The sequence below is a fragment of the Octopus bimaculoides genome, chromosome 12 (assembly GCF_046866305.1).
Source record: "Octopus bimaculoides isolate indiv1 chromosome 12, ASM4686630v1, whole genome shotgun sequence".
Lineage (NCBI taxonomy): Eukaryota > Metazoa > Mollusca > Cephalopoda > Octopoda > Octopodidae > Octopus > Octopus bimaculoides.
Window position 1 is genome coordinate 3,055,634 of NC_142939.1, and position 26,892 is coordinate 3,082,525.

General features: G+C 35.3%; 1 long non-coding RNA gene across 1 annotated transcript in view; it reads right to left on the bottom strand.

Moving 5' to 3' along the window:
- Nucleotides 1-320: 320 nt before the first annotated feature.
- The window catches only part of LOC149132943 (uncharacterized), an 80,467-nt gene continuing 53,895 nt past the window's right edge, over nucleotides 321-26,892 (bottom strand). The window contains exon 2 of the long non-coding RNA XR_016243789.1: nucleotides 321-603. This is a non-coding gene — a long non-coding RNA (uncharacterized LOC149132943). The remainder of the gene's footprint in view (nucleotides 604-26,892) is intronic.

The following is a 26,892-nucleotide window of genomic DNA, read 5'->3' on the forward strand; positions in this document are numbered from 1 at the left end:
CTGTGTGATAGGGTGTGGTGTGTGTGTTGATGGGATGCTATCGTCTCTCAAGATAAAGCAATCATCGTGTGTGTGTGTGTGTGTGTGTGTGTGTGTGTGTGTGTGTGTGTGTGTGTGTGTGTGTGTGTGTGCGCTAGTGTCTGTAGTCTTATACCTATCCAAAATGACATTTATGTAGATTTCCAACCACAACATCAACCTTTTTGTAAATATGCTACTGGAAGTCATTTTATCAATATTTCTGGAAATATGAAAAGCAAAGTAATTCTGGGTGAGATTTGAACTTTGAAATCTTTTAAGCACAAAAATCAAAGTTGTAATGAACTTGGTTGGCAATTTCTTTTATTTCAATTATGTCCATTTCCGCAGAAGATAATCAATTTTAGCAATAAAAGTGGAACATATTCGATTATACAGTAACGTCTGTGAGTCCCTGCAGGTCATATTGTAGTGCTATCTCTTTTGACTTTTCATTACACTCATATGCTCTGTACAAAACAAAAGGATATCTTTCAATATTATTTGGTTGTTTATCGAGCAGCATGTGCAAGCACAGAGAGTATTTTTCCTCTTCTTATCACCAGAGAATCCCATGATATTATTCTGAAATGAGACCCATCAATCTTCAGAATCTTATAAAAACAAAGATGAAAATAATATACCCACAAATAAAACTATACAAGAAACGTAAATGAAGAAAATTAAAAATACAGCGCTAAAAATGGCAAAATAATAACTATACACACACACACACACACACACACACACACACACACGCACGCTCACACTAGCGCCATTTTATAATTTTATTCTCACCTAATCAACTTTTCAATTGAACAGTTTCTAGATTTCCTCTGAAGGTTTTATTTTATTTCCGTATTTTTATCTCTCATATATTTTGCAATTTTCAGTCTTGTTTTCAATGAAATTCCAGACAATTATATTACACGGCACCAATCTGAAATCGGTACAAGAACCGATAAAGATATTTCTTTCAATATAGGATTTTAAAAAAAAAACAATAAAATGGTGAAATGTTTTTGTTTACATTAAAGAGAAATATATATATATATATATATATACTGTTGCTGGCACTGGTCGTGCTGGTAGTAGTAGTAGTAGTAGTAGTCGCAGCAGCAACAGCAACTGCAGTAGATGTCTTTACAGCAATATCATTCAATGAGTACAGTCGAAACTAATGTAGTGTCCTTAGGCAAGAAAGAACATTCTACTTGAATGAAGAAATGGAAGCGTAAGAAGACTATGTGTGTCACAGATAATTTCATAGGTCAAAAGAGCAAAGTTTCTATATATGTAGTATGAATCTGGTGCACAGATTGTTTGGAAGAAACTTTTAACCTTTCCATCTCTGCTTCTTTGCCTACATGGGGTGGATTGTTTGAGGGTAGCCTACGCTGTTATGTTCGCTTTCCTATTTCAGAATATATAACCTTTTCTCACATGTACTATGACTGTATTTTCGGTTTTAGTCGATACATATTAGAAACGCAAGAATTTCCAAGAATTCATTTCAATTATCACAAATCAACAAGTCAAAAATCTAAGATTACTTCAGTATTAAGCCTTATAAATGGCGATGCCATGGTTGATATTCTGTATTGAATTTAATAAACTCATTATGTTCTGCATCATGCTTTTATAAACACAAGAGAGATGTGAGTCAGAATTTGATCGCATTTAAGCGACATTTATCTAGTAAAGCGGGCGGAAGCAACAACTTTACATAAGTTAACACACATGTATAAACATGTGGGAAAGTCTTTGGAGGCACAAAGGAAGGGTGTATAGATGTGTGTGTGAGTGTGTACATGTACGTGTGTGTATGTGTGAGCGTGTACATGTATTTGTGTGTGCATGTGTGTGTGTGAGCGTGTACATGTATGCGTGTGTGTATGTGTGTGCGTGAGCGTGTACGCGTGTGCGTGTGTTCACTCGTTCAGTTCCTCAGTGGAAGTCTTATAGTGTTTGCAGAGAAATAGTTTATATCTTTCTTTCCCTTTCTACCCATGTCGGTCGCTATGTATTACTCTCTCCTTCTCCCTCTCCCTCCCCCTCTCCCCATCTCTCCCTCTCCCTCCCCCTCTCCCCATCTCTCCCTCTCCCTCTCCCTCCCTCTCTATATGTATATATATATATACACACACGAGCGCGCGCGCACACACACACACATATACACACATATATAAACTGAAACGTATTCTAACAGCACTATTTAAATATTAGCATATCATTCGCGAATCAGCCAAACTTAGATCCCTGCTCACTTTCGACGTGGCAAAATTCCTCTCAGCACACACACACTTGACGTCATAACATTTTCTTCTCACCGGGCTCTGCTTCCTTCAACATCATTTCCAAACATGTTGAAACAATGGTTTGCTCATACTGCAATTCAAATGGACATGTTCGTTCAAATAATAACTGACAAATTGCTGATATTTCTTTCAGTTTGATAAGTTCCAACGCACGAAACTCTCGGCCCTTGAGTCACTCAGTAACTTCTGCCAATTATTAATTTTAAAAAAGAATGCTTTTTCTGTCCTGTATATTTATTTCTTATCTCTCTTTGACAACAGGAGTTAGATTCACATTTAGTTATTTTAATAAAATTTTACCGCAGGAGTGGCTGTGTGGTAAGTAGTTCGCTTACCAACCGCATGGTTCTGGGTTCAGTCCCACTGCGTGGCACCTTGGGCAAGTGTCTTCTACTATAGTCTCGGAGCGACCAAAGCTTTGTGAGTAGATTTGGTAGACGGAAACTGAAAGAAGCCCGTCGTATATATGTATATGTGTGTGTGTGTTCGTGTGTCTGTGTTTGTCCCCCCGAAAATCGCTTGACAGCCGATGCTGGTGTGTTTACGTCCCTGTAACTTAGCGGTTCGGCAAAAGAGACCGGTAGAATAAGTACTAGGTTCACAAAGAATAAGTCGTGGGGTCGATTTGCTCGATTAAAGGCGATGCTCCAGCATGGCCGCAGTCAAATGACTGAAACAAGTAAAAGAGTAAAGAGTAAATATATTAATTTGTAGAACAATTTTTCTCATATCGATTTTCTGAATTAGATATGAAATAAGGATAATGATTTTTTAAAGGATAATTCGAACTTTGTAAATGTAGATTATGCATGATTAAATTGATTACAGTAACATTTTATTTTTATTAACATAAATAAGGTAAATTTAATACTAGTTGGAATTTGAACTGTACACTCCCAATTTGCTGTTATTTTATTTCTGTTCCTATCGACCCAACCGGCCACTATTATTGAATGAAAGCGGTAAGATACACGTGCGCGATATTGTTTTCTCTACTAATAATTTCTTATATTCGTATTGGGAGCGATGAAAATGGTTTTATGAAGAAGCCAGACGGGTAAATGTAATCTAGGTCCCAGGAGGATTTAAACAAAGAATACAGAAGAATGAAAACAAAGAACACAGAAGAATGGAAAGAAATGATATGTGTTTCGCAATGAGTTCTACTATTTCCGGCATTGCTTAAATTCAAATAAAATAGATTTTTCAGATAAACACAGAAACGGAAAATTAGTGAGAAAAAGAATAGGTGGGTGTGTGAAGAGTGTTTTTAATGTCTTGATTGGTTGGGAACTGATCGCTTCTCAGCAGCTTCCATAATATCGGTTTTAAATTTTAGCACAAAGCCAGCAATTTTGTGGTGGGGAGGTAAGTTGATTACATGAACCCCCAGTGCTCAGCTGGTACTTAATTTATCGATCCCCGAAAGGATGAAAGGCAAAGTCGACCTCTGCGGAACAGCAGCTTTCATAATAATCTATTCTACTTTAGACACAAGGCCTGAAATTTTTAGGGAGGGAGCTAGTCGAATAGATCGACCCCAGTACGCAACTAGTACTTAATTCATCGACCACGAAAGGATGAAAGGCAAAGTCGACCTGGGCGGAACAGCAGCTTTCATAATATTAATAAGAAAAACACTGCTTTCTTGTTTCGACACAAGATTGCTACATTCAAAGATAAGGAAATTATATTGGATAACATTGATCACTTGTCTCAGACAATGACAGCGTAAATGAAGGGAAATGATTGCAGCTAAGAATTGAAACTCTTTCCCCAGACGCCGTACACGAAAATCTTCTCTTTTACTCGCTAGAAATAATATTCACGCTGTTACCACCGATCATTGCACACACGCTCACACAAATACATGCTAATTTCCGAAAAACATTGGTACATGTTTCTTTGTTTTCGATCTAGCTCGAAGCCATGAATATCTATTAAAATCTCAGAGCTATCTTTGCTAATAAAATAAATAACTCAATAAATATTTAACAGTCTATAAATTTCAATTAAATACCAAATTACTAATGAGTGCTAAACTTAATTACTACGAATTATATGGAGAGCTTTTCTTTCTTAATTATTTTTCATTTCAATGACAAATTTGAATTAAACTTACAACACAGAGTTGTTTGTTTATTTATTTCTATTTTTATTTTCTTTACTTTTCCTCTGCAATAAAATAGACTAAACTGACACTTGGAGACGACTTTCAAACTTATTCTTTTGATAATGTACTGTAAAAATGAAGGCCGTGTGTACCAAATCATTGCTTGTTTGCAAGGATAGTGGTCAACAATTTTTTTCTATATTCTGTTTGACTCTCGCATCGACCCTCTTTAGTTTTTTCAATGCCTGTTGTCTACAATCTAATTACCAATGATGAACTGGAGTTAAACCCAATTACTACTCATCTATTTTACAGATATATGGCTTTGTGTCGATGTGACAAATGAATATTACAAATTTTTTTGTTTTGCAATCAACTCTACCCCAACAAAATGGAAATTGTTTAACAGCTGGTTGATTTTTCTTAGCTTCTTTAAATTAACAGAATCTTTTTTTTACTTTCAATTATTCTCACAGTTATTTCTTTTTCTCTTCCCGTATGAAAAGAAGTTTATTTCACTACGGTAGTTTACATTGAGTACATGGGTTGTGAGGTCTGTTCTAGCCACAGCTATTTTTTTTCCTTTTGGCGGCGGAATGCGTACATGTTCTCCACCAAGTTGTTAATTATGTGCCTGAGACATCTATGATATACTGTATTCTGTTTGCACGAGAGCACCATCATTCTTCTGCAGAACATAATATTATCCGATATTCTGAGCTTTACATCGCATCGAAGTATTTAATATTCATTATTTAAGAGAACAAGAGATGCATCCGGTTTTGTCTTGCTAGAAGGAGAAAAGATTAATTTATCCGTTGTTGTGGAGATAACACTACTTGGATCTGAGATACTGGCATAGATAATCTAGTTCTGATTCCCATGTTATTACAGCAAAGACAGGCAATAAAAAAAGAATGTATGTCGGAGAATCACTCCTTTAAGATTTTCTTAGTGCCTTATAATATTATTCCCCATCTTCGAACACTCGGCTTTTATTAAATAGATTAATACATTTAGCGTCTTAGGGTTTCTTTCATCAACGTAGCTTCTGATAAAAATTTATTTCGTGATAACGAATGACATTTAGGCGAAAGAACCCCGCTACAATGGCCTGTTTACAATTTGATAGGGTTGAACAACAGAAGGGTTGACGTGGGTTTCGAGGTCTTGTATCAGACAGGTCAACAAATGTTTTGGGTGAGAGAATAATTGATTATAGTAATATTAATACGTGGCTTCTACTTGTTTTGTTGGCTCCTAAACGTCGATTACAGCAAGATTGGAACTTATTGTGAAAGAAGCTGGTACTGAAAATCAAAACAATTACTGTCCAAATACTACAGCAGTGTTTTAAAACTATGAACCCCTTTCTTTTACTTTCGTTTTTAATAATATTCTTATTATGATTCACAAAAGATAAATGCACTACATGTAGATACACACACACACACACACACACACACACACGTGTGGATTTCCCTCGAAATTGCTGGTTTTGTGTCAGAATTTGAAACCAATATTTAAGTAGGAGACGAGAACTAAAAAACTGTACACGTGGATCTATCACTAGCTTCTATAACGCTTGCCCTCCAGAACCTGTGTTAGATTTTCCACTGTCCCTTATATTGGATGGTACCAAAAGTAGTACCAACCACTTTGAAAATCCCTGCTCTATCGATTCTACCAATTCACAGCCCTTCAGTGTACAATGTGAACAATGCGCCGGTTTCTCACTTGTATGACCAATTTCACTTCCTAAACACTTTCTTTTGCTATTCCTTATTTTGTTTCATTACCACTGCGCCCGCACACAAACACACACACACACACACACAATGTCAGCCACTGGAACTATTTCAAAAACTGATATTTCCATCATACCATCACTTCAATCGCCGCCACTTTATCATACTCGAGTCTATTATTCAATCATAAACCTCACACACCTACCTTCATTCATCAACTTCATATTCTCATTATTCTCACTCAGAATTCTTCTCATCGAGATTAATTTGACTATTTAACACTACATTTATCGAAACTGCTATCGAGCAACACCTTGTTTCCATACGATTACCCAAGTATAACTCTTCCGAGACATGTTGGGGCTTGTTTATAGCATTTGCTATACATAAAAAACATCAACAGATATTGAATTTTAATCAAAACTGTGCAGAAATCCTCTACAGATTTTCGTTCAAATGGTTATATCTGAACTTTACCAGGCGGAGCCATTCTCTCTATCACCCTCTTACTTCATTGTTCCCATTATACATTTCTTTATCTATTTTATACTTTTTATGTGACTTGCAAATAATTAGAGATTTTTTTTTAATTTCCATTGCCGCTTTTTTGCTAATATTCGTTTTTTCATTATCGCTATTACATTCTCATTATTAAGTTTCTCGTTGCATATGAGCTTCATTATTTAATATTCTAAGTTCTTATTATTGGACGTGTGGGAAAATTTCACCCCCTCACACAGCATTAAATATTTGGGTGTTCAATATTCATCTCATAGTTCACTCGATCTAGCGTTAAATATTACTTCGATTACTTTCATTTTGTAAACCCTGTATATATATATATATATATATATATATATATATATATATATATATGACGGGCTTCTTTCAGTTTCAGTCTACCAAATCCACTCACGAGGCTTTGGTCGGCCTGGGCCCGAAGTTATGGTAGAAGACACGCAGTGGGACCGAACACGGAACCATGTGGTTGGGAAACAAGGCTGTCAATCAAGGGTTATATACTACTGTTAATATTTGAAATTTCCAAGGCTAAGCAGGCAAATTGCTTAGGAGTAATTCGCCCGTCTTCACGTTTTGAGTTCAAATTCCGTGAAGGTCGACTTTGCCTTTCATCCTTTCGGAATCGATAAGTACTAGTTAAATATTGGTGTCGATGTAATCGACTCATACTATCCCCCACACTTGCTGGCTTTGTGCCGAAATTTGAAATATCTTTACCACATACCACACTTGGTCTCATCATGTATCGATACTTTTCCATATTGATACCTCCGAATATGCATTGCTTCTTCTCTTCTCATCTTTTTCTTTTTCCTTCCATCCTATCCTTCTTTGTCTAGTTTTATTTTTTTTGTTTTGAGTTTGTTTGTTTTTTTGTTAGCGCTTCCAATAAGTAACGTTTCCCGTTGGTTATTGCCACGAGTCTATAGTAGAAGACATTGCTCAAAATGCCAAGTAGTGAGACAGAACTCGGAACTATGTGGATGGGAAGCAAACTTCTTACCACACAGCCACGAGGGTGTAAAATGATGAATATGATTGACAATTTATGAATGAATGAGGAAGTAAACGAAACAACGTTATAGAAACAGAAGCATTTTAGAAACGCGCCGAGGACAGTCACAACGCGACTAGAATGATAATAATTAGGAAAAAGAGTTACCATTCTATAAATGAAGAACGGTACGATGCACTGATCTATTACAAAATGTGTTGATGTACACTTGTATGGAGAGTGGCAAGTAATTTTAGATGTTATTTCCAGTGTATTAAATTGGGTGCGTAAGCAATCATTAGGTATTTCTAACTCTCATTCATCTGAATTACGAGGTATTTTGACGATGTTAATACTGGTGACAGAAATTAATAATTCCAAATTTATTCATTTTAAATGTATATTATTTGTAGAATACCTCGTATGAACGAGCGAAATGTGCACCGCGAATGTGTACGAAAATGAAAGAGGAAGAAAGATATAGAAAATGTGAGAAGAATAATTGGAAAAAAAAAATAAACAGAAAGAATACAAGATCTAAATAAAAGTATAGATAAATTAGTACAAAAAAAAATACGAGTGGAAATATAATTGACTAGAAAAAATAACTGAGAAAAACAGTTTGACAAAAGAAAGAATAAAAAGAAATATATATATATATATATTTTGTATACTTGTAATATATATATATATATATATATATATTGTATACTTGTAATATATATATATATATATATATTGTATACTTGTAATATATATATATATATATTGTATACTTGTAATATATATATATATATATATATATTGTATACTTGTAATATATATATATATATATATATATATTGTATACTTGTAATATATATATATATATATATATATATATATATATATATATATTGTAATATATATATATATATTGTATACTTGTAATATATATATATATATATATATATATATAGATGATTCCTATAAATAAATAATGAATGAATGAATAGATATAAACATATACATACATGTATAAATATGTATGTATTTTATATATACATATATATATATATATATATATATATATATATATATATACACGAGTATGTATGTATGTATGTATGTATGTATGTATGTACAAGGACCTACAGCATTACGGAAATAATTCGTTTCTGAAAACTTATCGTAACGCAAATTCCCGTAACGGGAAATTAACTTCCCCCGATGATTTTCATGTTATAAAGCGATAATGCGTTCCGACTGATTTCTTTTTTTCCCTCATAACAACAACAACAACAGCAAACAATGAGCACAACCACTTTCGTTCACGAAAATAACAATTTCTCAACATACACTGTGCAATATATATAAATATATAAAAAAAAAACATTTGAAAAGTAATTCGTCAGGGAATAAATAAGAAGTGTAATATCGTAACAGGGTACGTTCTTACCACAAAAGACTGTGACTACTATGTGAGAGTGGTGGTGAACTGAGAGTTACTGGGAAGATGAGGGATGCTATCTTCCATCTTATAGTTAGTTCATCATCATCAACAACTGCTTGAGGGGCAAAGAACTTCAAAATCGTTTGATGTTTAACGCGCATTATCAGTGTGTGCACCTCAGCATAAAAACCGAGCTCATCATAAACTTCTCTTGTAATTTTTATGATACACTCACGATTAGCGTTGTTATTAGCATATAGGTGCCATCCCTTCAGCAATGTTTTTGTAGTAAACTTAGGTAGAATTGGTGTAATTTCCATATTCTTATCGGAATTCTAAGCTTGTTTTTTTTTCCAAGCTATATCAGCTTCTTGTCAGATAAACGTTCTCTGTGGAACACTAATAACTCAACTACATGAATTTATAGGACTTCTTATACCTATATCATTTGCAAGTGTCGTAATATCTTTCTGAATTCGATGTAGACGTTCTACTTCTGCAAAAGTTGTAAAGTCATGGACACAGTTTGGCCATATTTCTTCACACACCATTCACAGTTGGGGGTTTCACTTCGTCTTATGACTCACTTATGCTATGCGTAGCATCCATTATGTTGAACTTCTTACAGAAAACTCTAACTGTATGTTCGTTCTTTTTGTCACTCGCTTTATAACAACTTTCTTCTTTTTCAAACTCTGCCCGTTTATTTCTTGACAATGTCATAACTAAATCAAAGCTTTTCTTTATACTGTTGATATATTTGTATATATTTCCAAGTTGTTCACAAAGAAACAATGTGTAAAGTAGATGTGTTTCTGCAAAAACGGACAGGGTAAGGTGTTAGTGAAAGTATAAGCGGCATTACAGAGAGATTCCCTCGTTGAAATACATCATTGTTTCCGATGTGTAAGAATAAAATCACCTCTTGTATTTAACTTCACAATGATAGCCCATGATAAAGTCGGGTTGACTTTGGCCTCGATGTATGCTTCTAGAACTGTACCAGGTCCAAGGGACTTTAACAACCATGTAACGCATGTATATATATATATATATATATATATATCATGGAAGCCCCAGATGAACCAAACTCGGACATGAGTGGGTGCCGACGACATACATATAGAAACCCATCTTATACGTGTGTGTGTGTGTGTGTGTGTGTGTGTGTGTGCCTCACCACCGCTTGGCAACCGGTGTTAGTGTGTTTACCGACCCGTAACGTAGCAGTTCGGCAAAAGAGACCACTAGAATAAATATCAGACAAAAACCTACAAGGGTCGGTTCGTTCGTCTAAAATCCTTCAAGGCGGTGCTCCAGCATGGCCACATTCTAATGAATGAAACAAGAAAAAGATTTTTTAAAATTATTCTAGGTTCGAAAGAATACGTGCATAATGATATGCAGAAGAGGCGAATTTAAGACAGAGTGCTGTAGAATTTATGGATGTCGTAGCTAAGTCTCTTGACTGGCAACAACGGATTAATTAAACATTTTAAGAGATTCAATTAATTTGCACATCATGGACCATAAGTTGAGTTGAAAATGTAAACGCAGATAATTGTTTCGAAATGGTGCTCCGCCTACGTAGTTGAAAGTCAAAACGGATTAATTCGTTTAAAATAATATTTAAACTAATAATTTAATTTAAATTAATACAACTTAATTATTCTATTAATTATAATTTCTCTTTGACTTTTGGTTATATAGGAGGTACTCACTGTGAAACTATTATCCATATTGTCTGCCGGACTTTAACTGAGTGGAAATGTTTTTTAATAGTGTTTAACTAAATGCTGTTTCTTTAAATATAAAATTAACGATCCATATTCAAAGTTCTACGAACTCACTAACAAAATATTTCCTTCTCAACTGATTTCCCACTACATTTTCCCCTTATTCATCACGTTAGAGACGCACTCTGTCCAACTCAAATTTAATAGTATCTTTGCAATATAGCTTAAACATCAAGGCGGCGAACTACCAGAAACGTTAGCACGCTGGGCGAAATGCTTAGCGGTATTTCGTCTGTCTTTATGTTCTGAGTTCAAATTCCGCCGAGGTTAACTTTGCCTTTCGCCCTTTCAGGGTTGATAAATTACGTACCAGTTGTGTACTGGATTAGATCTAATCGACTGGGGCCCTCCCCAAAAACTTCGGGCCTTGTGCCTAGAGTGGAAAAGAATCTTTTAAACGCGACGAGCTGGCAGAATCGATAGCACGCCAGGCGAAAAGCTTAGCGGTATTTCGTTTGTCTTTACGCTCTGAGTTCAAATTCCGCCGAGGTCGACTTTGCCTTTCGTCCTTCCGGGGTCAATAAATTAAGTACCAGTTGCGTACTGGGTCGATCTAATCGACTGGCTCCCCTCCCCATAACATTTCGGGCTTTGTTCCCAGAGTAGAACAGAATATTTCTTAAGTATCTAAAATTTTCCTTGAAATGGCAATGAAAGACTATATTTTTTATAAACATATTTAGGAATGTATATGTATGTGTATATATGTATATTTATATCTATATATATATACATATATACATTTAAGCACGTATATGTGCACATATACAGGGTGGAGCATGAAAGTAGCCCTGATTTCATAGCATGGTGTAAATAAAGAAATAAATTTACTTACACGACAAAGCGCCCAGCCTTTCATTTGCATGTGTCATTGTGTTATTTCAACTGCTTCTAACTGCTATTCAGAAGCTATGTCCATTAATTTATTTGTTTGCCTTTGTCATCCACTTTTAATTGTTAATATGACTTCAGCTTTAGACTTTTCAACATTCATAGGCATGACCTCCTGCTTATATGCGAGACTGCTGCGCCATTTTACGTGTTGATTTCTTTGGATTTCTTGTAATCCTTTGGCGAATATCCTAAATAACTTCGCCATTCGAACTACAGGGTCTCTTTGTTTTGAGGCATTGTGCACTGACTTCATAGCGCGCCACTTCTTAACCAATATCTGTATCGTTCCTTTTGCCAATAAACCCTTAATCGGAAACTTGACATCAACAATTTTATGCGTTTGCTTAACAGAATCCGTTCTCATATACACCCCCGCAATCTCCACTATTGCCACTATTGAGAATTTTATCTTCTCAGTCACCTTGTCAACTTTTCAGCCCAACTTCGTATTTAAAAGCTACCTCTAGTTTCTTGCCATAGAGGCACAGAGATTTGACAGACTTATACAACGTGCCTTGTATCTCCAAACAGTCTTGAGGCTCAGCACACATAGTTAGGCCCTGAGCCTGAAGATTGCTTAGAGACACAAGGCACTTTATATAAACCTTGCCTAATCTCAGTGTTTCTATAGCCAGAAAATATAAGTAACTCTTATTTTAAATATGGTGTATATTAAATTATATTTATCTCTCGCTGGATGAAGCTCTGTTTTTGATGATCACATAGACAGACAGACAGACAGACAGACAGAGAGGTAGATAGATAGATAGATAGATAGATAGATAGATAGATAGATAGATAGATAGATAGATAGATATGTCTTTATACACACATATTTACATACATGAATATTATTTTATTTCGTTAGTGATAATATATTAGCAACTTGCAAGTTACAATATTCAGTCTAAGTAAAGAGATCTTCAGACGACAGACTAAATCCGTTTCTAAATTATCTGCCTCATATATTGGAATTTGTTATGTAGAGTTTCCGGTATTGCCGTTTGGTTAAAAGGTTACTTCCTTTGGGTAGTCAGAAGTAACGAAATAACACTGTCTTCCGGATGCTCATACAGACGACAACGAAATATAGAACTAGACGTTAAGAATAAATAACAAAGGAATACTAATTATTTCCTTCATTAACTTACAGTTGTTTACAATAAGAGAATAAGCAACACTGCGTAAACAGTAACATATCATACTCCCTCAATATAGCACTGAACAAGCTGAGATGATAAGAACGCATTACTTTTTACCTCGTTTTGCTCGCTCGCTTTGTGGAATTGATTTACTCTTGTTTCTTTGCTAAATATTGTTTGCACACACACACACACACACACACACACACACACACACACAGTAATTGTGTGTGTGTGTATGTGTGTGGTTCAAATGTACAAAAGCCAAAGACAGAGGTCACAGTCAATTTTATCAATTGGTACGCAAATACGTTGTCCTCTCCGTATATTTAATCTCAAAGTTATTTCCTTATCGCTACAACAGTATAAGCTCCTCCCACTGATTACGTGTGTATGTGTGTGTGTAGATGGATATTTATTGATTTGTTCATTCGGTATTGAGATGAAAGATGGGTTGCATGTAATATAGCTTAAGAATATATAATCATTGTTTGTATAAATGGTTATGTATTCCACTACGCTAAATAGTTTATCTGAGCCATCTGTTTTTGAAACGGTCGTAACCAAAGAATAAATGTAATACCAATACCTCCATTATTTTACTTGTTGAATATACAATCAGTCAATAAACTAAATATACACTCATATATTCCATGTGTGGCGCTGCTTCCTAGGCAACGCATTAGCTGGCTAAGTGAGTCTGAAGATAACTGATGAGTCTTCAACTCTTAGTGAAATACATAAAGATTGTTTTACCGTAAGCGTATAAAGACTGAACTTCTGGAATATTATGCGATACGGATCCGAGCATTAGTGATTAAGCTTCAACTAGCAGAAAATCAATATGCAGCAACATTGCTCTGTGATGCATGCTTTAAAGCAATAAAAACAACACCATAGACTCGTTTGATCAGGCTACTGCATGCCTTGTTGCCTCGGAATTCCTTGCTAAAAATTAATGGAGGATCCGCTGTAGTCCTCCTCCACTATTATCTAAGTCATACATAAGTCATGATTCGAAATTATACGAGCCAGAAATATTAGGTAAATTTTTGTTCGTGTTCTTTGGGCATCACGTTCGTCTGTGGCAGTCGGAACAACTACTTCCATAATTTTCCCACTCCTGAGACACGTGGAAGTCATAGATGGTATTTGTCCTGATTCCTTGCTAAGTGCGTGGGTGTGTTCTTTGTTGCTGATGCTCTGTAAGGATTGCTTTTGGTGTCTAGGATATGAAAGTCATGAAAGTCAGAAATATAAATGTGTGTGTGTGTATATAAGTTCAATTAAAGGTTGCAAACGTCATTAAGGTCTAATAAAATCCAAAGAATATATTGGTTTATTACTTATTACATAAAGTACTGAATATTACATTTAATATTCAACTGCAATTGGATAAACCGGGATTTATATATATTTTTAAGAAAATAAGAAAAGAGAGATAATTAAATTAATAATTATTTATTAATTACAAATTTGGACATCATCTCTGACAGCTGTTTCGATTCAAGTTTTAAGAAATTAATTATTATAATTAAAAACATTTAAAGGTTGAATCTCATCGGAGGTGGGAAAAGATATACCGTTACCATTTCATGTTATTGTGTGTTGATTGTATAGGGAGTAAATCCACTAACTCCCTACACTGAACACACAATAATATGAAAATGTAAGGCTATATCTTTTCCCACCCTTGATGAGATCCAACTTTAAAATGCTTTTACTTATGCTAATTAATTTCTTAAGTCCTGAATAGAAACAGCTGTGAGAGATGATGTCCAATTCTGTAATTAATAAATAACTGTTAATTTAACGTCCGTCCGTCCGTCCGCGTGCGTGCGTGCGTGCGTGCGTGCGTGCGTGCGTGCGTGCGTGCGTGCGTGCGTGCGTGCGTGCGTGCGTGCGTGCGTGCGTGCGTGCGTGCGTGCGTGCGTGCGTGCGTGCGTGCGTGCGTGCGTGCGTGCGTGCGTGCGTGCGTGCGTGCGTGCGTGCGTGCGTGCGTGCGTGCGTGCGTGCGTGCGTGCGTGCGTGCGTGCGTGCGTGCGTGCGTGCGTGCGTGCGTGCGTGCGTGCGTGCGTGCGTGCGTGCGTGCGTGCGTGCGTGCGTGCGTGCGTGCGTGCGTGCGTGCGTGCGTGCGTGCGTGCGTGCGTGCGTGCGTGCGTGCGTGCGTGCGTGCGTGCGTGCGTGCGTGCGTGCGTGCGTGCGTGCGTGCGTGCGTGCGTGCGTGCGTGCGTGCGTGCGTGCGTGCGTGCGTGCGTGCGTGTGTGTGTGTGTGTGTGTGTGTGTGTGTGTGTGTGTGTGAGCGCGTGCGTGCGTGCGTGCGTGCGTGCGTGTGTGTGTTGATGTGGATCTATCTCTTTCGTTACGTTCTAGGACTCGTATTGTATAATAATATAGAGGTTTGCTCTTCTATAGTTTTATGTAACATTCTCTCTTTGTTGAGCATATTTCTAATGTAGAAAACGCTGTCTCCACTAAATAACTATCATCGTTTCCATTTCGTTATTATTCGTAGTTCTTTAACCAAAGATCGATTATATCGAATGTGTTCCAATTGATCCTGAAGCTTTTCAGAGTAAATGATGCATATATGAGAATAAACATAACGCCTACATCCGCGCATATATATATATATATATATATATATATATATATATATATATATATACATATATGCATGCACGCATGTCTGTATGAGTATGTTTATTGATACGTGCATGTTTATATTTCTTTAAATTAATGTTTGCCTTATATCGAATCTTTGAATTTTTGTATTTTTCTCTAATTCACGGGACTTCAAAACTAGAAATATTCCTGAAGGCTACTCTTCCAGGTCCATTGTTGTTGTAGTTATTGTTAAGTTTATTACTTTGTAAATTTAAATTTAAAAAGTTATTTCAATGCTTTTAAAGGCTTAGAATATCTTCAAGCATTTTTAAAGCTAATGGCTTCATAAATACGGAGAAATTTTTCTGCATAATGTACACATATACACACAGAATATATTGTGTGTAAGTGAGAGAAAGAGAGAGAGAGACAGAGTGAGAGAGAGAGAGAGCGAAAGAAAGCGTGTATGAAAGGTGTCTGTATGTATCATATGTATGTATGTACTATATACATATGTATGTGTACATTATATATGTGCATGTGCGTATATACACATATATACATTGTGTGAGTACGCGCGCGGTGCGGGTGTTTGTCAATTATGTTTGATACTAAAAAAAGTTAAAATATACGTTTAAACAATGTAGTAGTAGTAGTAGTAGTAGAAGTAGTAGTAATGATAATTATATTATTATTATTGTTATTACTATTACTGTTATTGTTATTATGTTATTATTGTTATTATTGTTGTTATTATTATGATTATTACAATTGTAATTGTTGTTGTTGTTGTTGTTGCTACGCTAATAATGTAAATGAAGAAAATACAATTTTTCTTTTAGCGAAATATTTAGTTGAGAGATTTTCCGGAAGTTTAATTGTTTTAATGAAAATTGTATCTTTAGATAAATTTGGTTTAAGTATTTTCTGAAATTCCACAACGAATGAAAAAAAAATAATTTTTACAAATATTAATAAAATATCGTCTAATTAATTAGTGATGTTCAATTAAATCAACATAATCGTTAATGAACCCATAATCGCATAAACACATGTTTAATATACATATATAGCTGCCTGCAGGGCGTTTACGAATAAATCTTTTTATATATGACAGTTTTTCGAGTGTATAAATATAAATGTGTGTGTGTTTGCATGTGTGTATGTGTTTATCTGTAGAAGGGCGTGCGTGTGTGTAATGAAGAGAGAGAGAGAAAGAGAAAGAAAGAGAGGAAGAGAGAGAAAGAGAGGGAGAGAGAGAAAGAGGAGGAGGAGGAGAGAGAGAGAGTAATGTAGCGAGATTATTAAACTAGATAACTTTGGAAAAGATTCTAGATCATCATTTTTCAAATGAGAACAGATACTACAATTAATATTAAGTGATTAATCTTACTGTAATGAATTCTTTGTTTGTTTGTTTTGTTGTTGTTGTTTTTTTGCTTGTTTGTTTTTAACATACATATCTAATAATCTACAGATGTATCCATGGAAACTTGAATATAAAACAATTTTCTTTTATACGGTGAAATATATATATATGTGAGAGAGAGAGAGAGAGACAGACAGAGAGAGACAGACAGACAGACAGACAGAGACAGAGAGAAAGAATGTGCGTGTATACATAGATAGATAGATATATATATACATACATACATACATACATACATAGAGAGATAGGCTCAGGTGGTACGTATAATTCATCAGACAGTTTATTAAGCTCATAATTCTAGTATATATTGTGGACGTTTTGAGAGAGATCAGGAAGAGATTTCGTCTCAAAAGCCTGAGCAGCGACACCAAGACAATGTTCCGGTCCACAATTCCATCCACTTAACCAACTTCTTCACACAAATGGGCACCAAAGCTGTCTTTCACGTTCCCTCTCAGCCCAGACCTTGTTCCATGTAACTTGTAGTAGCCCCCCCACACACACACACACCAAGCTGAAAGAAGAGATGAAGGAGGATATGACAAGAGTCGTTAATAGTTAGACCTCCATGGGGCCTTTACGAAGTGATTGGAGTGATACAACAAGTGCATTGACGTTAGAGGATCCCACATTGAAAGAGAATAGATCACTGTACTCCTTTAAAATTGATATCTGTCTCTCCTAAAAAAAAGTTTCAAAACTTCTGGAATGCACATTACTCTATATATCGTGTACATACATATATATATATATATATATATGTGTGTGTAACAATTAGAAAATGGAGGATAATATGCTGAACCCAACTACTTGCAGACGGTGTATCCCGTTGAATTCATTAATTTAATTCATAGCAAAAGTGACAAAAAGGAAGAAAAGAGAAAGAAAGAAAGAAAGAACCAAAGCACAGGTGTCCATGGTAGACTATGTTATTTTGCCAACATGGTTTACATATAGAAGTACAAAGTACATAAGGAATTAGAGGATGAACAGAAGTTTAATCTTACAGCTGTTTCGGCCTAGTTTTAGCAAGCCCCATTCTATCCGAATATTCCTTTCCGGAATGATTATCGGATGACATTTTGAAATGGGGTTACATGCCCGAACCTCTAGGCCTCTTCAGAGATTCACAAAGGGTTACATACAAATGTAGAGCAAGAGGTAAAAACAGAGGTGTGGTAGAGACCAGAAGAAAAACAACAGCAAAAATAAGATAGAAATAAAAATAAAAAATAAAATTGAAATCAAAATATAAATAAAAATAAAAATACATATATATATATATATATATATATATACGAAAACAAATGAGTTCGATACGCAAACAAGGGGAGGAACAAATGGAAAACAGGGCAAGTAACATAAAGAACGACCTTTCATTAGTTGTCGGTTGTCTATCTACTCATTTCGAGCATTGAACGACAATATATATATATATACTCTTTTACAAATTTCAGTCATATATATATATCCTGGGCAAGATAGGGGTTCCAGACCAGTGATGCAAATTCTAGGTGAAGCCGCACCATAGCTTTATATATATCAAGAAGTGATGCAGTACGACCGTTTCAAGCGGCTCCATTTAATTGAACAATGCAGTCATTACATCAATTTAAATGCAGAGCTATTATCAGCTGCACAAATAAATAGAATTTTAATCAGTTGGACACATTAATATAATTTTTCTCAAACGCTTTAACAGAGCCAGAAGATGAAAGAAATTCATGTTGTCACTATTATATCTAAGAATAGACTACACTTCCAAGACAGGGATGAAGCCGACTGGAGTCATACCTTGTAAACGATTGTGGATCATTTCTAATTTATTTGTCTTTTTATCAACTGCCAAATCTAAGGCTAGAGGACTGTGTCTGTTTGGAATGAAACACACACATAAATATGTACATAAATATATGTAAAGTCAAGAATGTTCGTTATATACGTATATGTACATATATGCATATAAGTATATATATATATGTACATATATGTATATAAGTATATGTATGTACATATATCTTGACATATATATCTCGATACACCAATATACAAATCACAAAATATGACGCTTAAAGTGCAATAACCACATGCACACTCGTGCGATGCACACTCGTGCGATGCGTACCCGTACACACATCTGTGTCCCTTACATCCGTCTAATATTTCACTAATGTTTAAGTATTTCAGCTCAGCATCTTGATACATGGTATGTGTGTGTATACGCATATATACATGCACATATATATATATATATGTGTATATACATGCATAGATATGTAGATATATGCATGTATATATACATAAATATATACATATATATATATGTACATATATAATACATATGTATAAATATGTGTGTATGTATGTACGTATGTATACAATCATCTATATATATATATATATATGCAAATATATGTATACTGATGAGTTTGTAATTGTTGGTCTTCCTTTTCTTCTCAAATACAGCAGCAATTGATAAATCGATGACAGCGAGTGTTTTTCTCTTCAGTCATATTATTTTCCTTTTGTTTTCATAATAATGTGTATTATATTCTTTTCTCACGGAAATTGCGTGCATAAGAGAAAAACAACTTGTATTTCTTGACTGAAGAAGCTATTAGTGACAAAGAGGATAACGTTATGGTTTCCACTTGAAATGGAAGACAGTTGCACGAAACTTAACGAAATATATGACCTACTTAATATACATAACATTTGTGATTGGATAAAATAATATGGCACAGTTATGCTCGTTTCATATTTGGTGTGTGTATTCGTATGAACGAGGGTATTCATATGTGTGCATATGCGTGTGTGTATGTGTGTTTGTGTGTGTGTGTTAGGTAGATTTGGGGATTGCGTAAAGATATACACACAAATACTCACACACATATATATATGTACATACACTTATGTATGTCAATATAAATATATATAAGTGTGTGTGTGTGTGTGCGTGTGTGTGTGTGTGTGTGTGTGTGTGTGTGTGTGTGTGTGTGTGTGTGTGTGTGTGTGTGTGTGTGTGTGTGTGTGTGTGTGTGTGTGTGTGTGTGTGTGTGTGTGTGTGTGTGTGTGTGTGTGTGTGTGTGTGTGTGTGTGTGTGTGTGTGTGTGTGTGTGTGTGTGTGTGTGTGTGTGTGTGTGTGTGTGTGTGTGTGTGTGTGTGTGTGTGTGTGTGTGTGTGTGTGTGTGTGTGTGTGTGTGTGTGTGTGTGTGTGTGTGTGTGTGTGTGTGTGTGTGTGTGTGTGTGTGTGTGTGTGTGTGTGTGTGTGTGTGTGTGTGTGTGTGTGTGTGTGTGTGTGTGCGCGCGGGGGGGGGAATTTAGAATATTGCACCACAGGTTAGAAAAGCAAGATGCGAATCTGCAATACAAAGGCATAGAAGTTGTTCGGAACTGACTTCTGGAAACGATATACAGATAAACATTTCGGTGTCAACCATTGAAAGCATACCATCGAAATTAAACGATGGCAACTATAAAGTAATTCTAGATACCAGCCAATGAAAACGTTTAACGAAAGAGAAAATTATAGTGCACATATATATATATATATATATATATATATATATATATATATATGCTGGAATTACGAGACTAGATAAACTGCCAACAACTGATGAAAGATCGTTCTTTATGTTGTTTGTTTTGGTTTCCATTTGTGCTTTTCGTTGTTCGAAAGAATATTTCATGTTCCATGCACTCGTGCTTCGTAATTTTTTGTTGTACACGTTTTTTGACATCATGTGCCCACATATTCCTATATATATATTATATATATATATATATATATATATATATATATATATATATATATATATGTATACTTTACAAGGTTGTTCGTCGACAGGGTAACAATAACACTAACAACAGTGTAACAACAAATGATCCTTTCAATCGACCGACATGTGCAGGTGGCCTATTTTAGCTAAAGCTGACAATCTTCGTAAGGGTGGTATATTGATTAAGACACCGGTTGTAGTTAATCTTTAAAGCTACTATTCTCATATATATGAATCGTGTTGATCGATTACCGAAGGGCATATGGCACACGTGGATAGAGCGATAACTAGAAATATCACGAAGAAGGTTAGATGTCTGAAACAAAATACAATGAATCATTGGAGATAAGAGTTAGCATCTGGAGAGGAAACATTAACAGATTAGAAGAGAAATCTTCCAAGGGGCGCTCTCTCTCTCTCTCTCCCTTTGATATCGTGTTTGAAATAGAATCGGTTCCTTGTCACTTTTACTCATCAAAGATAAGAAGAGGTATTCTCTGATGAAGATTAGGGGAAAAGCGAACTCTCTATTTATAGACAATTTAAAGGTCTGTGGAAGAGGCACGAAACAACTGGACTACAATGGTGTTAACGGTTAGAATGGTGATTTATGACATCGGGACGCCATTTGGAATCGAGAAATATATTCTCATGGAGATGAAATGGAAGGAAATCATGAAGCTGATGGCAAAAATATAGAACTTTTTAAATGCAGGAAAAGCAAATGAGGTTCTTGTGATACCGTAAAGGTAATAAAATCATAAGATAACGAATGTTCCTAGAAAACATTTTCGAAGAATGAAGATTTAAAATCAAAACTAAGTACTGAAAACATCAAGCAAGAAGGCAACATGATAGCAGTATTGCTAACTAAGGTATGAAGCAGAAGTTACTGAGTGTGGGAAGAACAAACTGGGGATATCGACAGGAAGACGTAGAAGCAGCTCACTGCTTCCACTCTCCCCATAAAGATGAGCGCTACTCGGTCTTTCAATCTAAATTCTAGCACTCGCTATCACCGAGGATTCCTCCTAGCGAAAAGTGCATCCTTAATATAGCCATGACTATATCCTAAAGAATTAACTCTTCCTCTTGGGAACATTTTAGCCCCCAACAATTTTCTGACAATCTACAAAGCTCAGTGAGGCACGTATTGGAAAATTGGTTCCGCCATTTGTGACAATGCAGCTAAAACGTTTACAAACCTGCTGAGCCACTCGAACCACTGACATTAAATCACTATCAAACACGTTTCAGTTTCTAACTCACAAGCATGTTCTCTTCTTTTTCTATCGCTAATATACTGGTCCCTGATCCTCAGAGCTCGCTGGTTTCGTACCACCTCTACTTAGGCGCCCTGACTCACACGTCTTTCCACCTCTCATCACTTTGTTACGTCTGGCCCTTCCGATCTTGAACTAACTATGATACCCAGTCCTTTGTTTTCATAAAATCTTTTTTCCGACGCATAAACGATTCTATCACTTCGGCCCCTTAAAATCACAGAAAATCGCTTATAAAAGAATACACGTGCAAGTATTGCAAATTAACCATCAGTAGCGTGATGGTTATGAATATTTACGTATGGAAGGTTTCTGAAGTCTCCTTATACATGCTGGAATTTCAAAACTACTGCAGGCGTTTTGATGTGCTTTTCTTGATATCAGAATTGTCTATTTATCAGGAAATGTTTCTTGGAGTTGACCGGTATTCAATGCACAGAGATTACATTTACAACTGCTTCGAGCCAGGAATAAATACTGATCTATAAATCCCTTCGCATCTCAAGATAAGCATTTCTGATGCACAATTTCACCAATTATTCCTATCTATATACATGCATACATACATACATACAAAGATAGATAGATAGACAGACAGACAGATACATACATACATATGTATGTGTGTGTATACATATATCTGTGTATGTGGGGAGAGAAAGAGAGAGAGAGAGGGAAGAGATAGAGGAAAGTGAGGGGAAGTGAGTGGATGATAATTCCAATAACAGTTAATTGTAGTTTTGGGTAAATATTGATAATACAGATGGGAATGGACATGGTCCTTAAAGTGAGCTTGCGCAAGAAACTAGCGTAGTTCTATTAAACCTCCCCAGGGAAATATATTCCGTACAATTGGTAAAAGTAAGAGTGATTGACAAATACATTGTTACAGTTATTAACTTGACATAATTGTAGGATAGATACACTGAGGCAAAATTATTCTAATACATCTGATCATATATCTAGACACATTAAGTGTTTTCTATGTCGATAAAAGTATTCAGTGTTCCATTCTAGGTTCTAAATCAGTTATCTAAAGTCATTTTCAGTTTGGAATCTTCTGGTGAAAGGTATTCATGTGTCAAGTAAACTTAAACTGGAAATACTGACGGATAATTAACGTGTAGTGAACGACGTAACTGAGTCGAAAAGTCAATAGAACTTCTTCCCACAAAATGGCGTGTAACAGTCTGTAAAGAAGTAGCAATGTTTATATCATGATAGTCTATCTTTATCTAGTGTGTATATACACAAATCTATAAGGTTAATGTGATAATTGTTCTATTCAAAGTGTAGCATATTGATTGTTGTGAGAACACCTGCAAGAGCAAAGAGAAAACATTGCGTTGCTGTTAACTTGGGACTAAACGTCTAGAATAAAAATAAGGAGGGAAACTGAAAAAGAAGACTGGTGCAGTTTATCAGGATCGTAAAAGATTTGAATTTAGATTACAACGCACGAAAATAAATTCAGCATAATGCTTCAAGGTGTTTTTGTTGGAATTTTTCAAATTGTGAACTCAGGAAAAATTATTTGATGGTTCACGAAAAAAGCCTCAATTTTGCATTTGCTTTTCCCTGCATTTGCTTTTCCCAACGTACCAAAAATAAGATTTTGAAAATAATCAGCGAAGCACTAAAATATACTGTTATATTTGGGGATGGCTATTTTTTTTAACCTTTTTTTATTATTTTTTTTTTTTTTGGAATCGTGTGACCTCTTCAGTAACTCTCCCTCTCATGTGTCTCCTCCTGAACAGGAGACACGTGGGATAGAGAGCGACTGAAGATGTCCTAGGATGTGTGACGAAAGATTTCAGAGGAAGGACACTAAAACAAGGACAATAATAAAAACTGAAGTGGAAAACGAGTACGTTTTGTGTGTGGTTATTTGTAAAGAAAAATTACCACCTGAAATATAACAATAACTGTTTCAACACACGATTTCATATCAGGAATCTTGCAAAACAAATATATAGACATCATATATATATATATATATATATATATATATATATATATATAATTTGCCGCTATCGGCCCAGCGACAGATTAGAAGTGTGTTTGAATGTCGATGAAGGAGTGTTTCTTCTCCCTCTCTTACATTTTTCAGTACTAAATACCTTGGGTTACGGACTGATGTGAATAAATGAAGGTAAATTCATTTTATAGTTGTTTATACTTTTCTTAAAATATGGTATATACAACTGAAGATCGAAAAATGTGCTTACAACATTAAATTAATTTTTTAAAATTGATTTATTAGCTTGTACATTAATCGTGAAACAAGTTTTGTATTGACCACAGGGACTAATAAAATAGACTTCATTTGTTTTGCCCGCCTTACACCATTTACGTACCAAGAAGAAAAGTCCGTTTGTTTTTTATTTTACTTTTATTTAAAAAAAAAAAAAACAACGGCCATTCAACGCGTTGTAGTTCAGCTTTAACTGCTCTTTCTCCCTTTCTTTGTCTTTATATATATATACATATATATATATATATATGTATATATATATATATATATATCGTAACGACAAATATAATATTCACATAAAACCATGTTGTACATAGGGGACTCTATAGAAATGACAGGTTTTATCCTAATAAATCTTCATTTTATTGTATTTTTAACACAATTCATCCAGCTTTCCTACTCTTATTATATAAACATATAGACTGTTAATCCGTGTTATCTGTTTGTAAAACAACAAGGAACTTAATAATTTGTCAAAATTGACAGATCCGGGAGACTTATTCAACTGAATCCAGACAACATGGCTTCGAAGTTCTGCATTTTCTTCTCACATCTCTTTTTCACACATGCACTCACGCGCTTACGCACGCACACGAACAAACACACACACACACACACACACACACATACACACTCATTCTCTCTCTTTTTTGTGTCTCCATTTCTGCCCCCCTCTCTCTCTCTGTGTACACACACACACATATATAAACAGATAGACAGACAGACACATTGAAGGATGGAAGGATAGAAAAATAGAGAGAGCGATAGAGACAGACAGACAAATTATAATTGTTAATGCTGAAACAATGCGAAATGAAATATAAAAGTGAACAAAAAGTGAATACAGAACAAATGTCGAAGTTTCCACCAAGTATTTCTTCAATATTTCGGAGTTAGGACCCCTTCGTCAGGACATGTGGAGAAATGGGAGAGGGAATAAAGCTACTGCCGTTGCTCAGATATGTGAGAGAAGGTAGTAACATGCGCAGATTGGTGTTGTTATGGTAGCCAGTCTGCTTCGAGTAGCTCTTGTTTTATGCTAGTTTTAACTTACTAATTAAGACATCTATAGAACTCATCAGAGCTGACAAAATTAAGCATCTTTGAGCTTCTTGTTAAGCCACATTAATTGCTACTTTAATTATAGAGATAAAAGTGTTTCGCGTTTTCAAAGCATATGGAGTTTGCCATCGTAAACTGGAGTTCCAAAATTTTATTCCAAGATTACAAAGGTACCATGTAGTCTATAATTACGCTGTTAAGTCATCAGCTGATAAAAATGTAATATATGAAGCTATCTCCTCATGTATTTAAGCCGAAGTCATAAACAAGACAGTCGTATTTCGAAGAACTAATTTTTCCACAGCATCAAAACGCTACTATATTTTGCAGCTTGTTAATCCTGCGACACCAAATAAGAAACGAGTTGAAGCAACATTTGTTGAAGTAGTCAATGCTGTTTCTTTGCTATTAGCCATAATGGCACCAACCAATACAAACGGTCACTAAATGAGTTGGCAAATCACTAGTTAAACCAATTAAAGCAAACCAGCTAACAATACCAAAAGTAGCTGAACAACTCAGGGCTATCTCGTTTAATGAATGTTTAGACCTTAGCAAATGCAATAAAACATCAACAGTAAGTCTTTCCTTTTTTAGGTAAGCATAAACTGTTTGCTTCTTTGATGTTTTGGCACTTTGATGCTTTTCATTACAGAAACCAGCCACCGTTCGATTGCAATAATCACTAGCTTTCCGTTGGTGGCAAAATTAATTAGACTAGAAAAATCTAATACAGCATCGGGTCAAATAATTTGAAAATCGCTTTTAAACTTTACGCCGTATTTCTGTGTCCTTTAGAAATATAGAACTCTTCCCACCGGTGCGTCAAAATGAAACAGATATAGTGCCAACTCTTCATTTGTTTGTTTTCGCTTGATAATCAGCTTTTATTTAATACTTTATGTTCAATTTGTTGGTATTTTTATTTTTAAAATGCTTTAGAAAAGTGAATCATATTGTTTGTAAAGGAAAGCGTATTGAATTTTATATTGCCAAATATGATTGTTTTGACGCAAACAAATATAAGACAAAACGGAAATAATTCATTTGAGTGAATCTTCAACCAAGTAGATAGTCTCAGTTGGCTAAAATATGAACAATAGAATAAAGCGACTCTCCAACAGCAACAGCAACAATAATGGTGTTTGAAATCTCAATATGTGAAATTACAATTAGTTACAAAAATAATAAAAGCAACAAAATTAATTTATTCTGAGTGTTCACAAATGCTGAGGGAAGTGGTTTTGTTTCACGTGATCTAGTTTTTCCGGCGCCCTTACTAGACAATTCTCGTCTGCCAATGATATAAATATAAGTGCTTTTATGCTCCATTCTTCCATATGAGAGGCCCTTTCAATGTAAATAACTAAGTATTCGGTGTTTCAACAACATCCACGTTAAGTTAGACAGGAAGATGGTATTTCAGTAGTAATTCTACTGTATCACTTTGTACCAGCAAGAGCAGAGAACAAATATAAGCAGCCATCTCACTCATCAA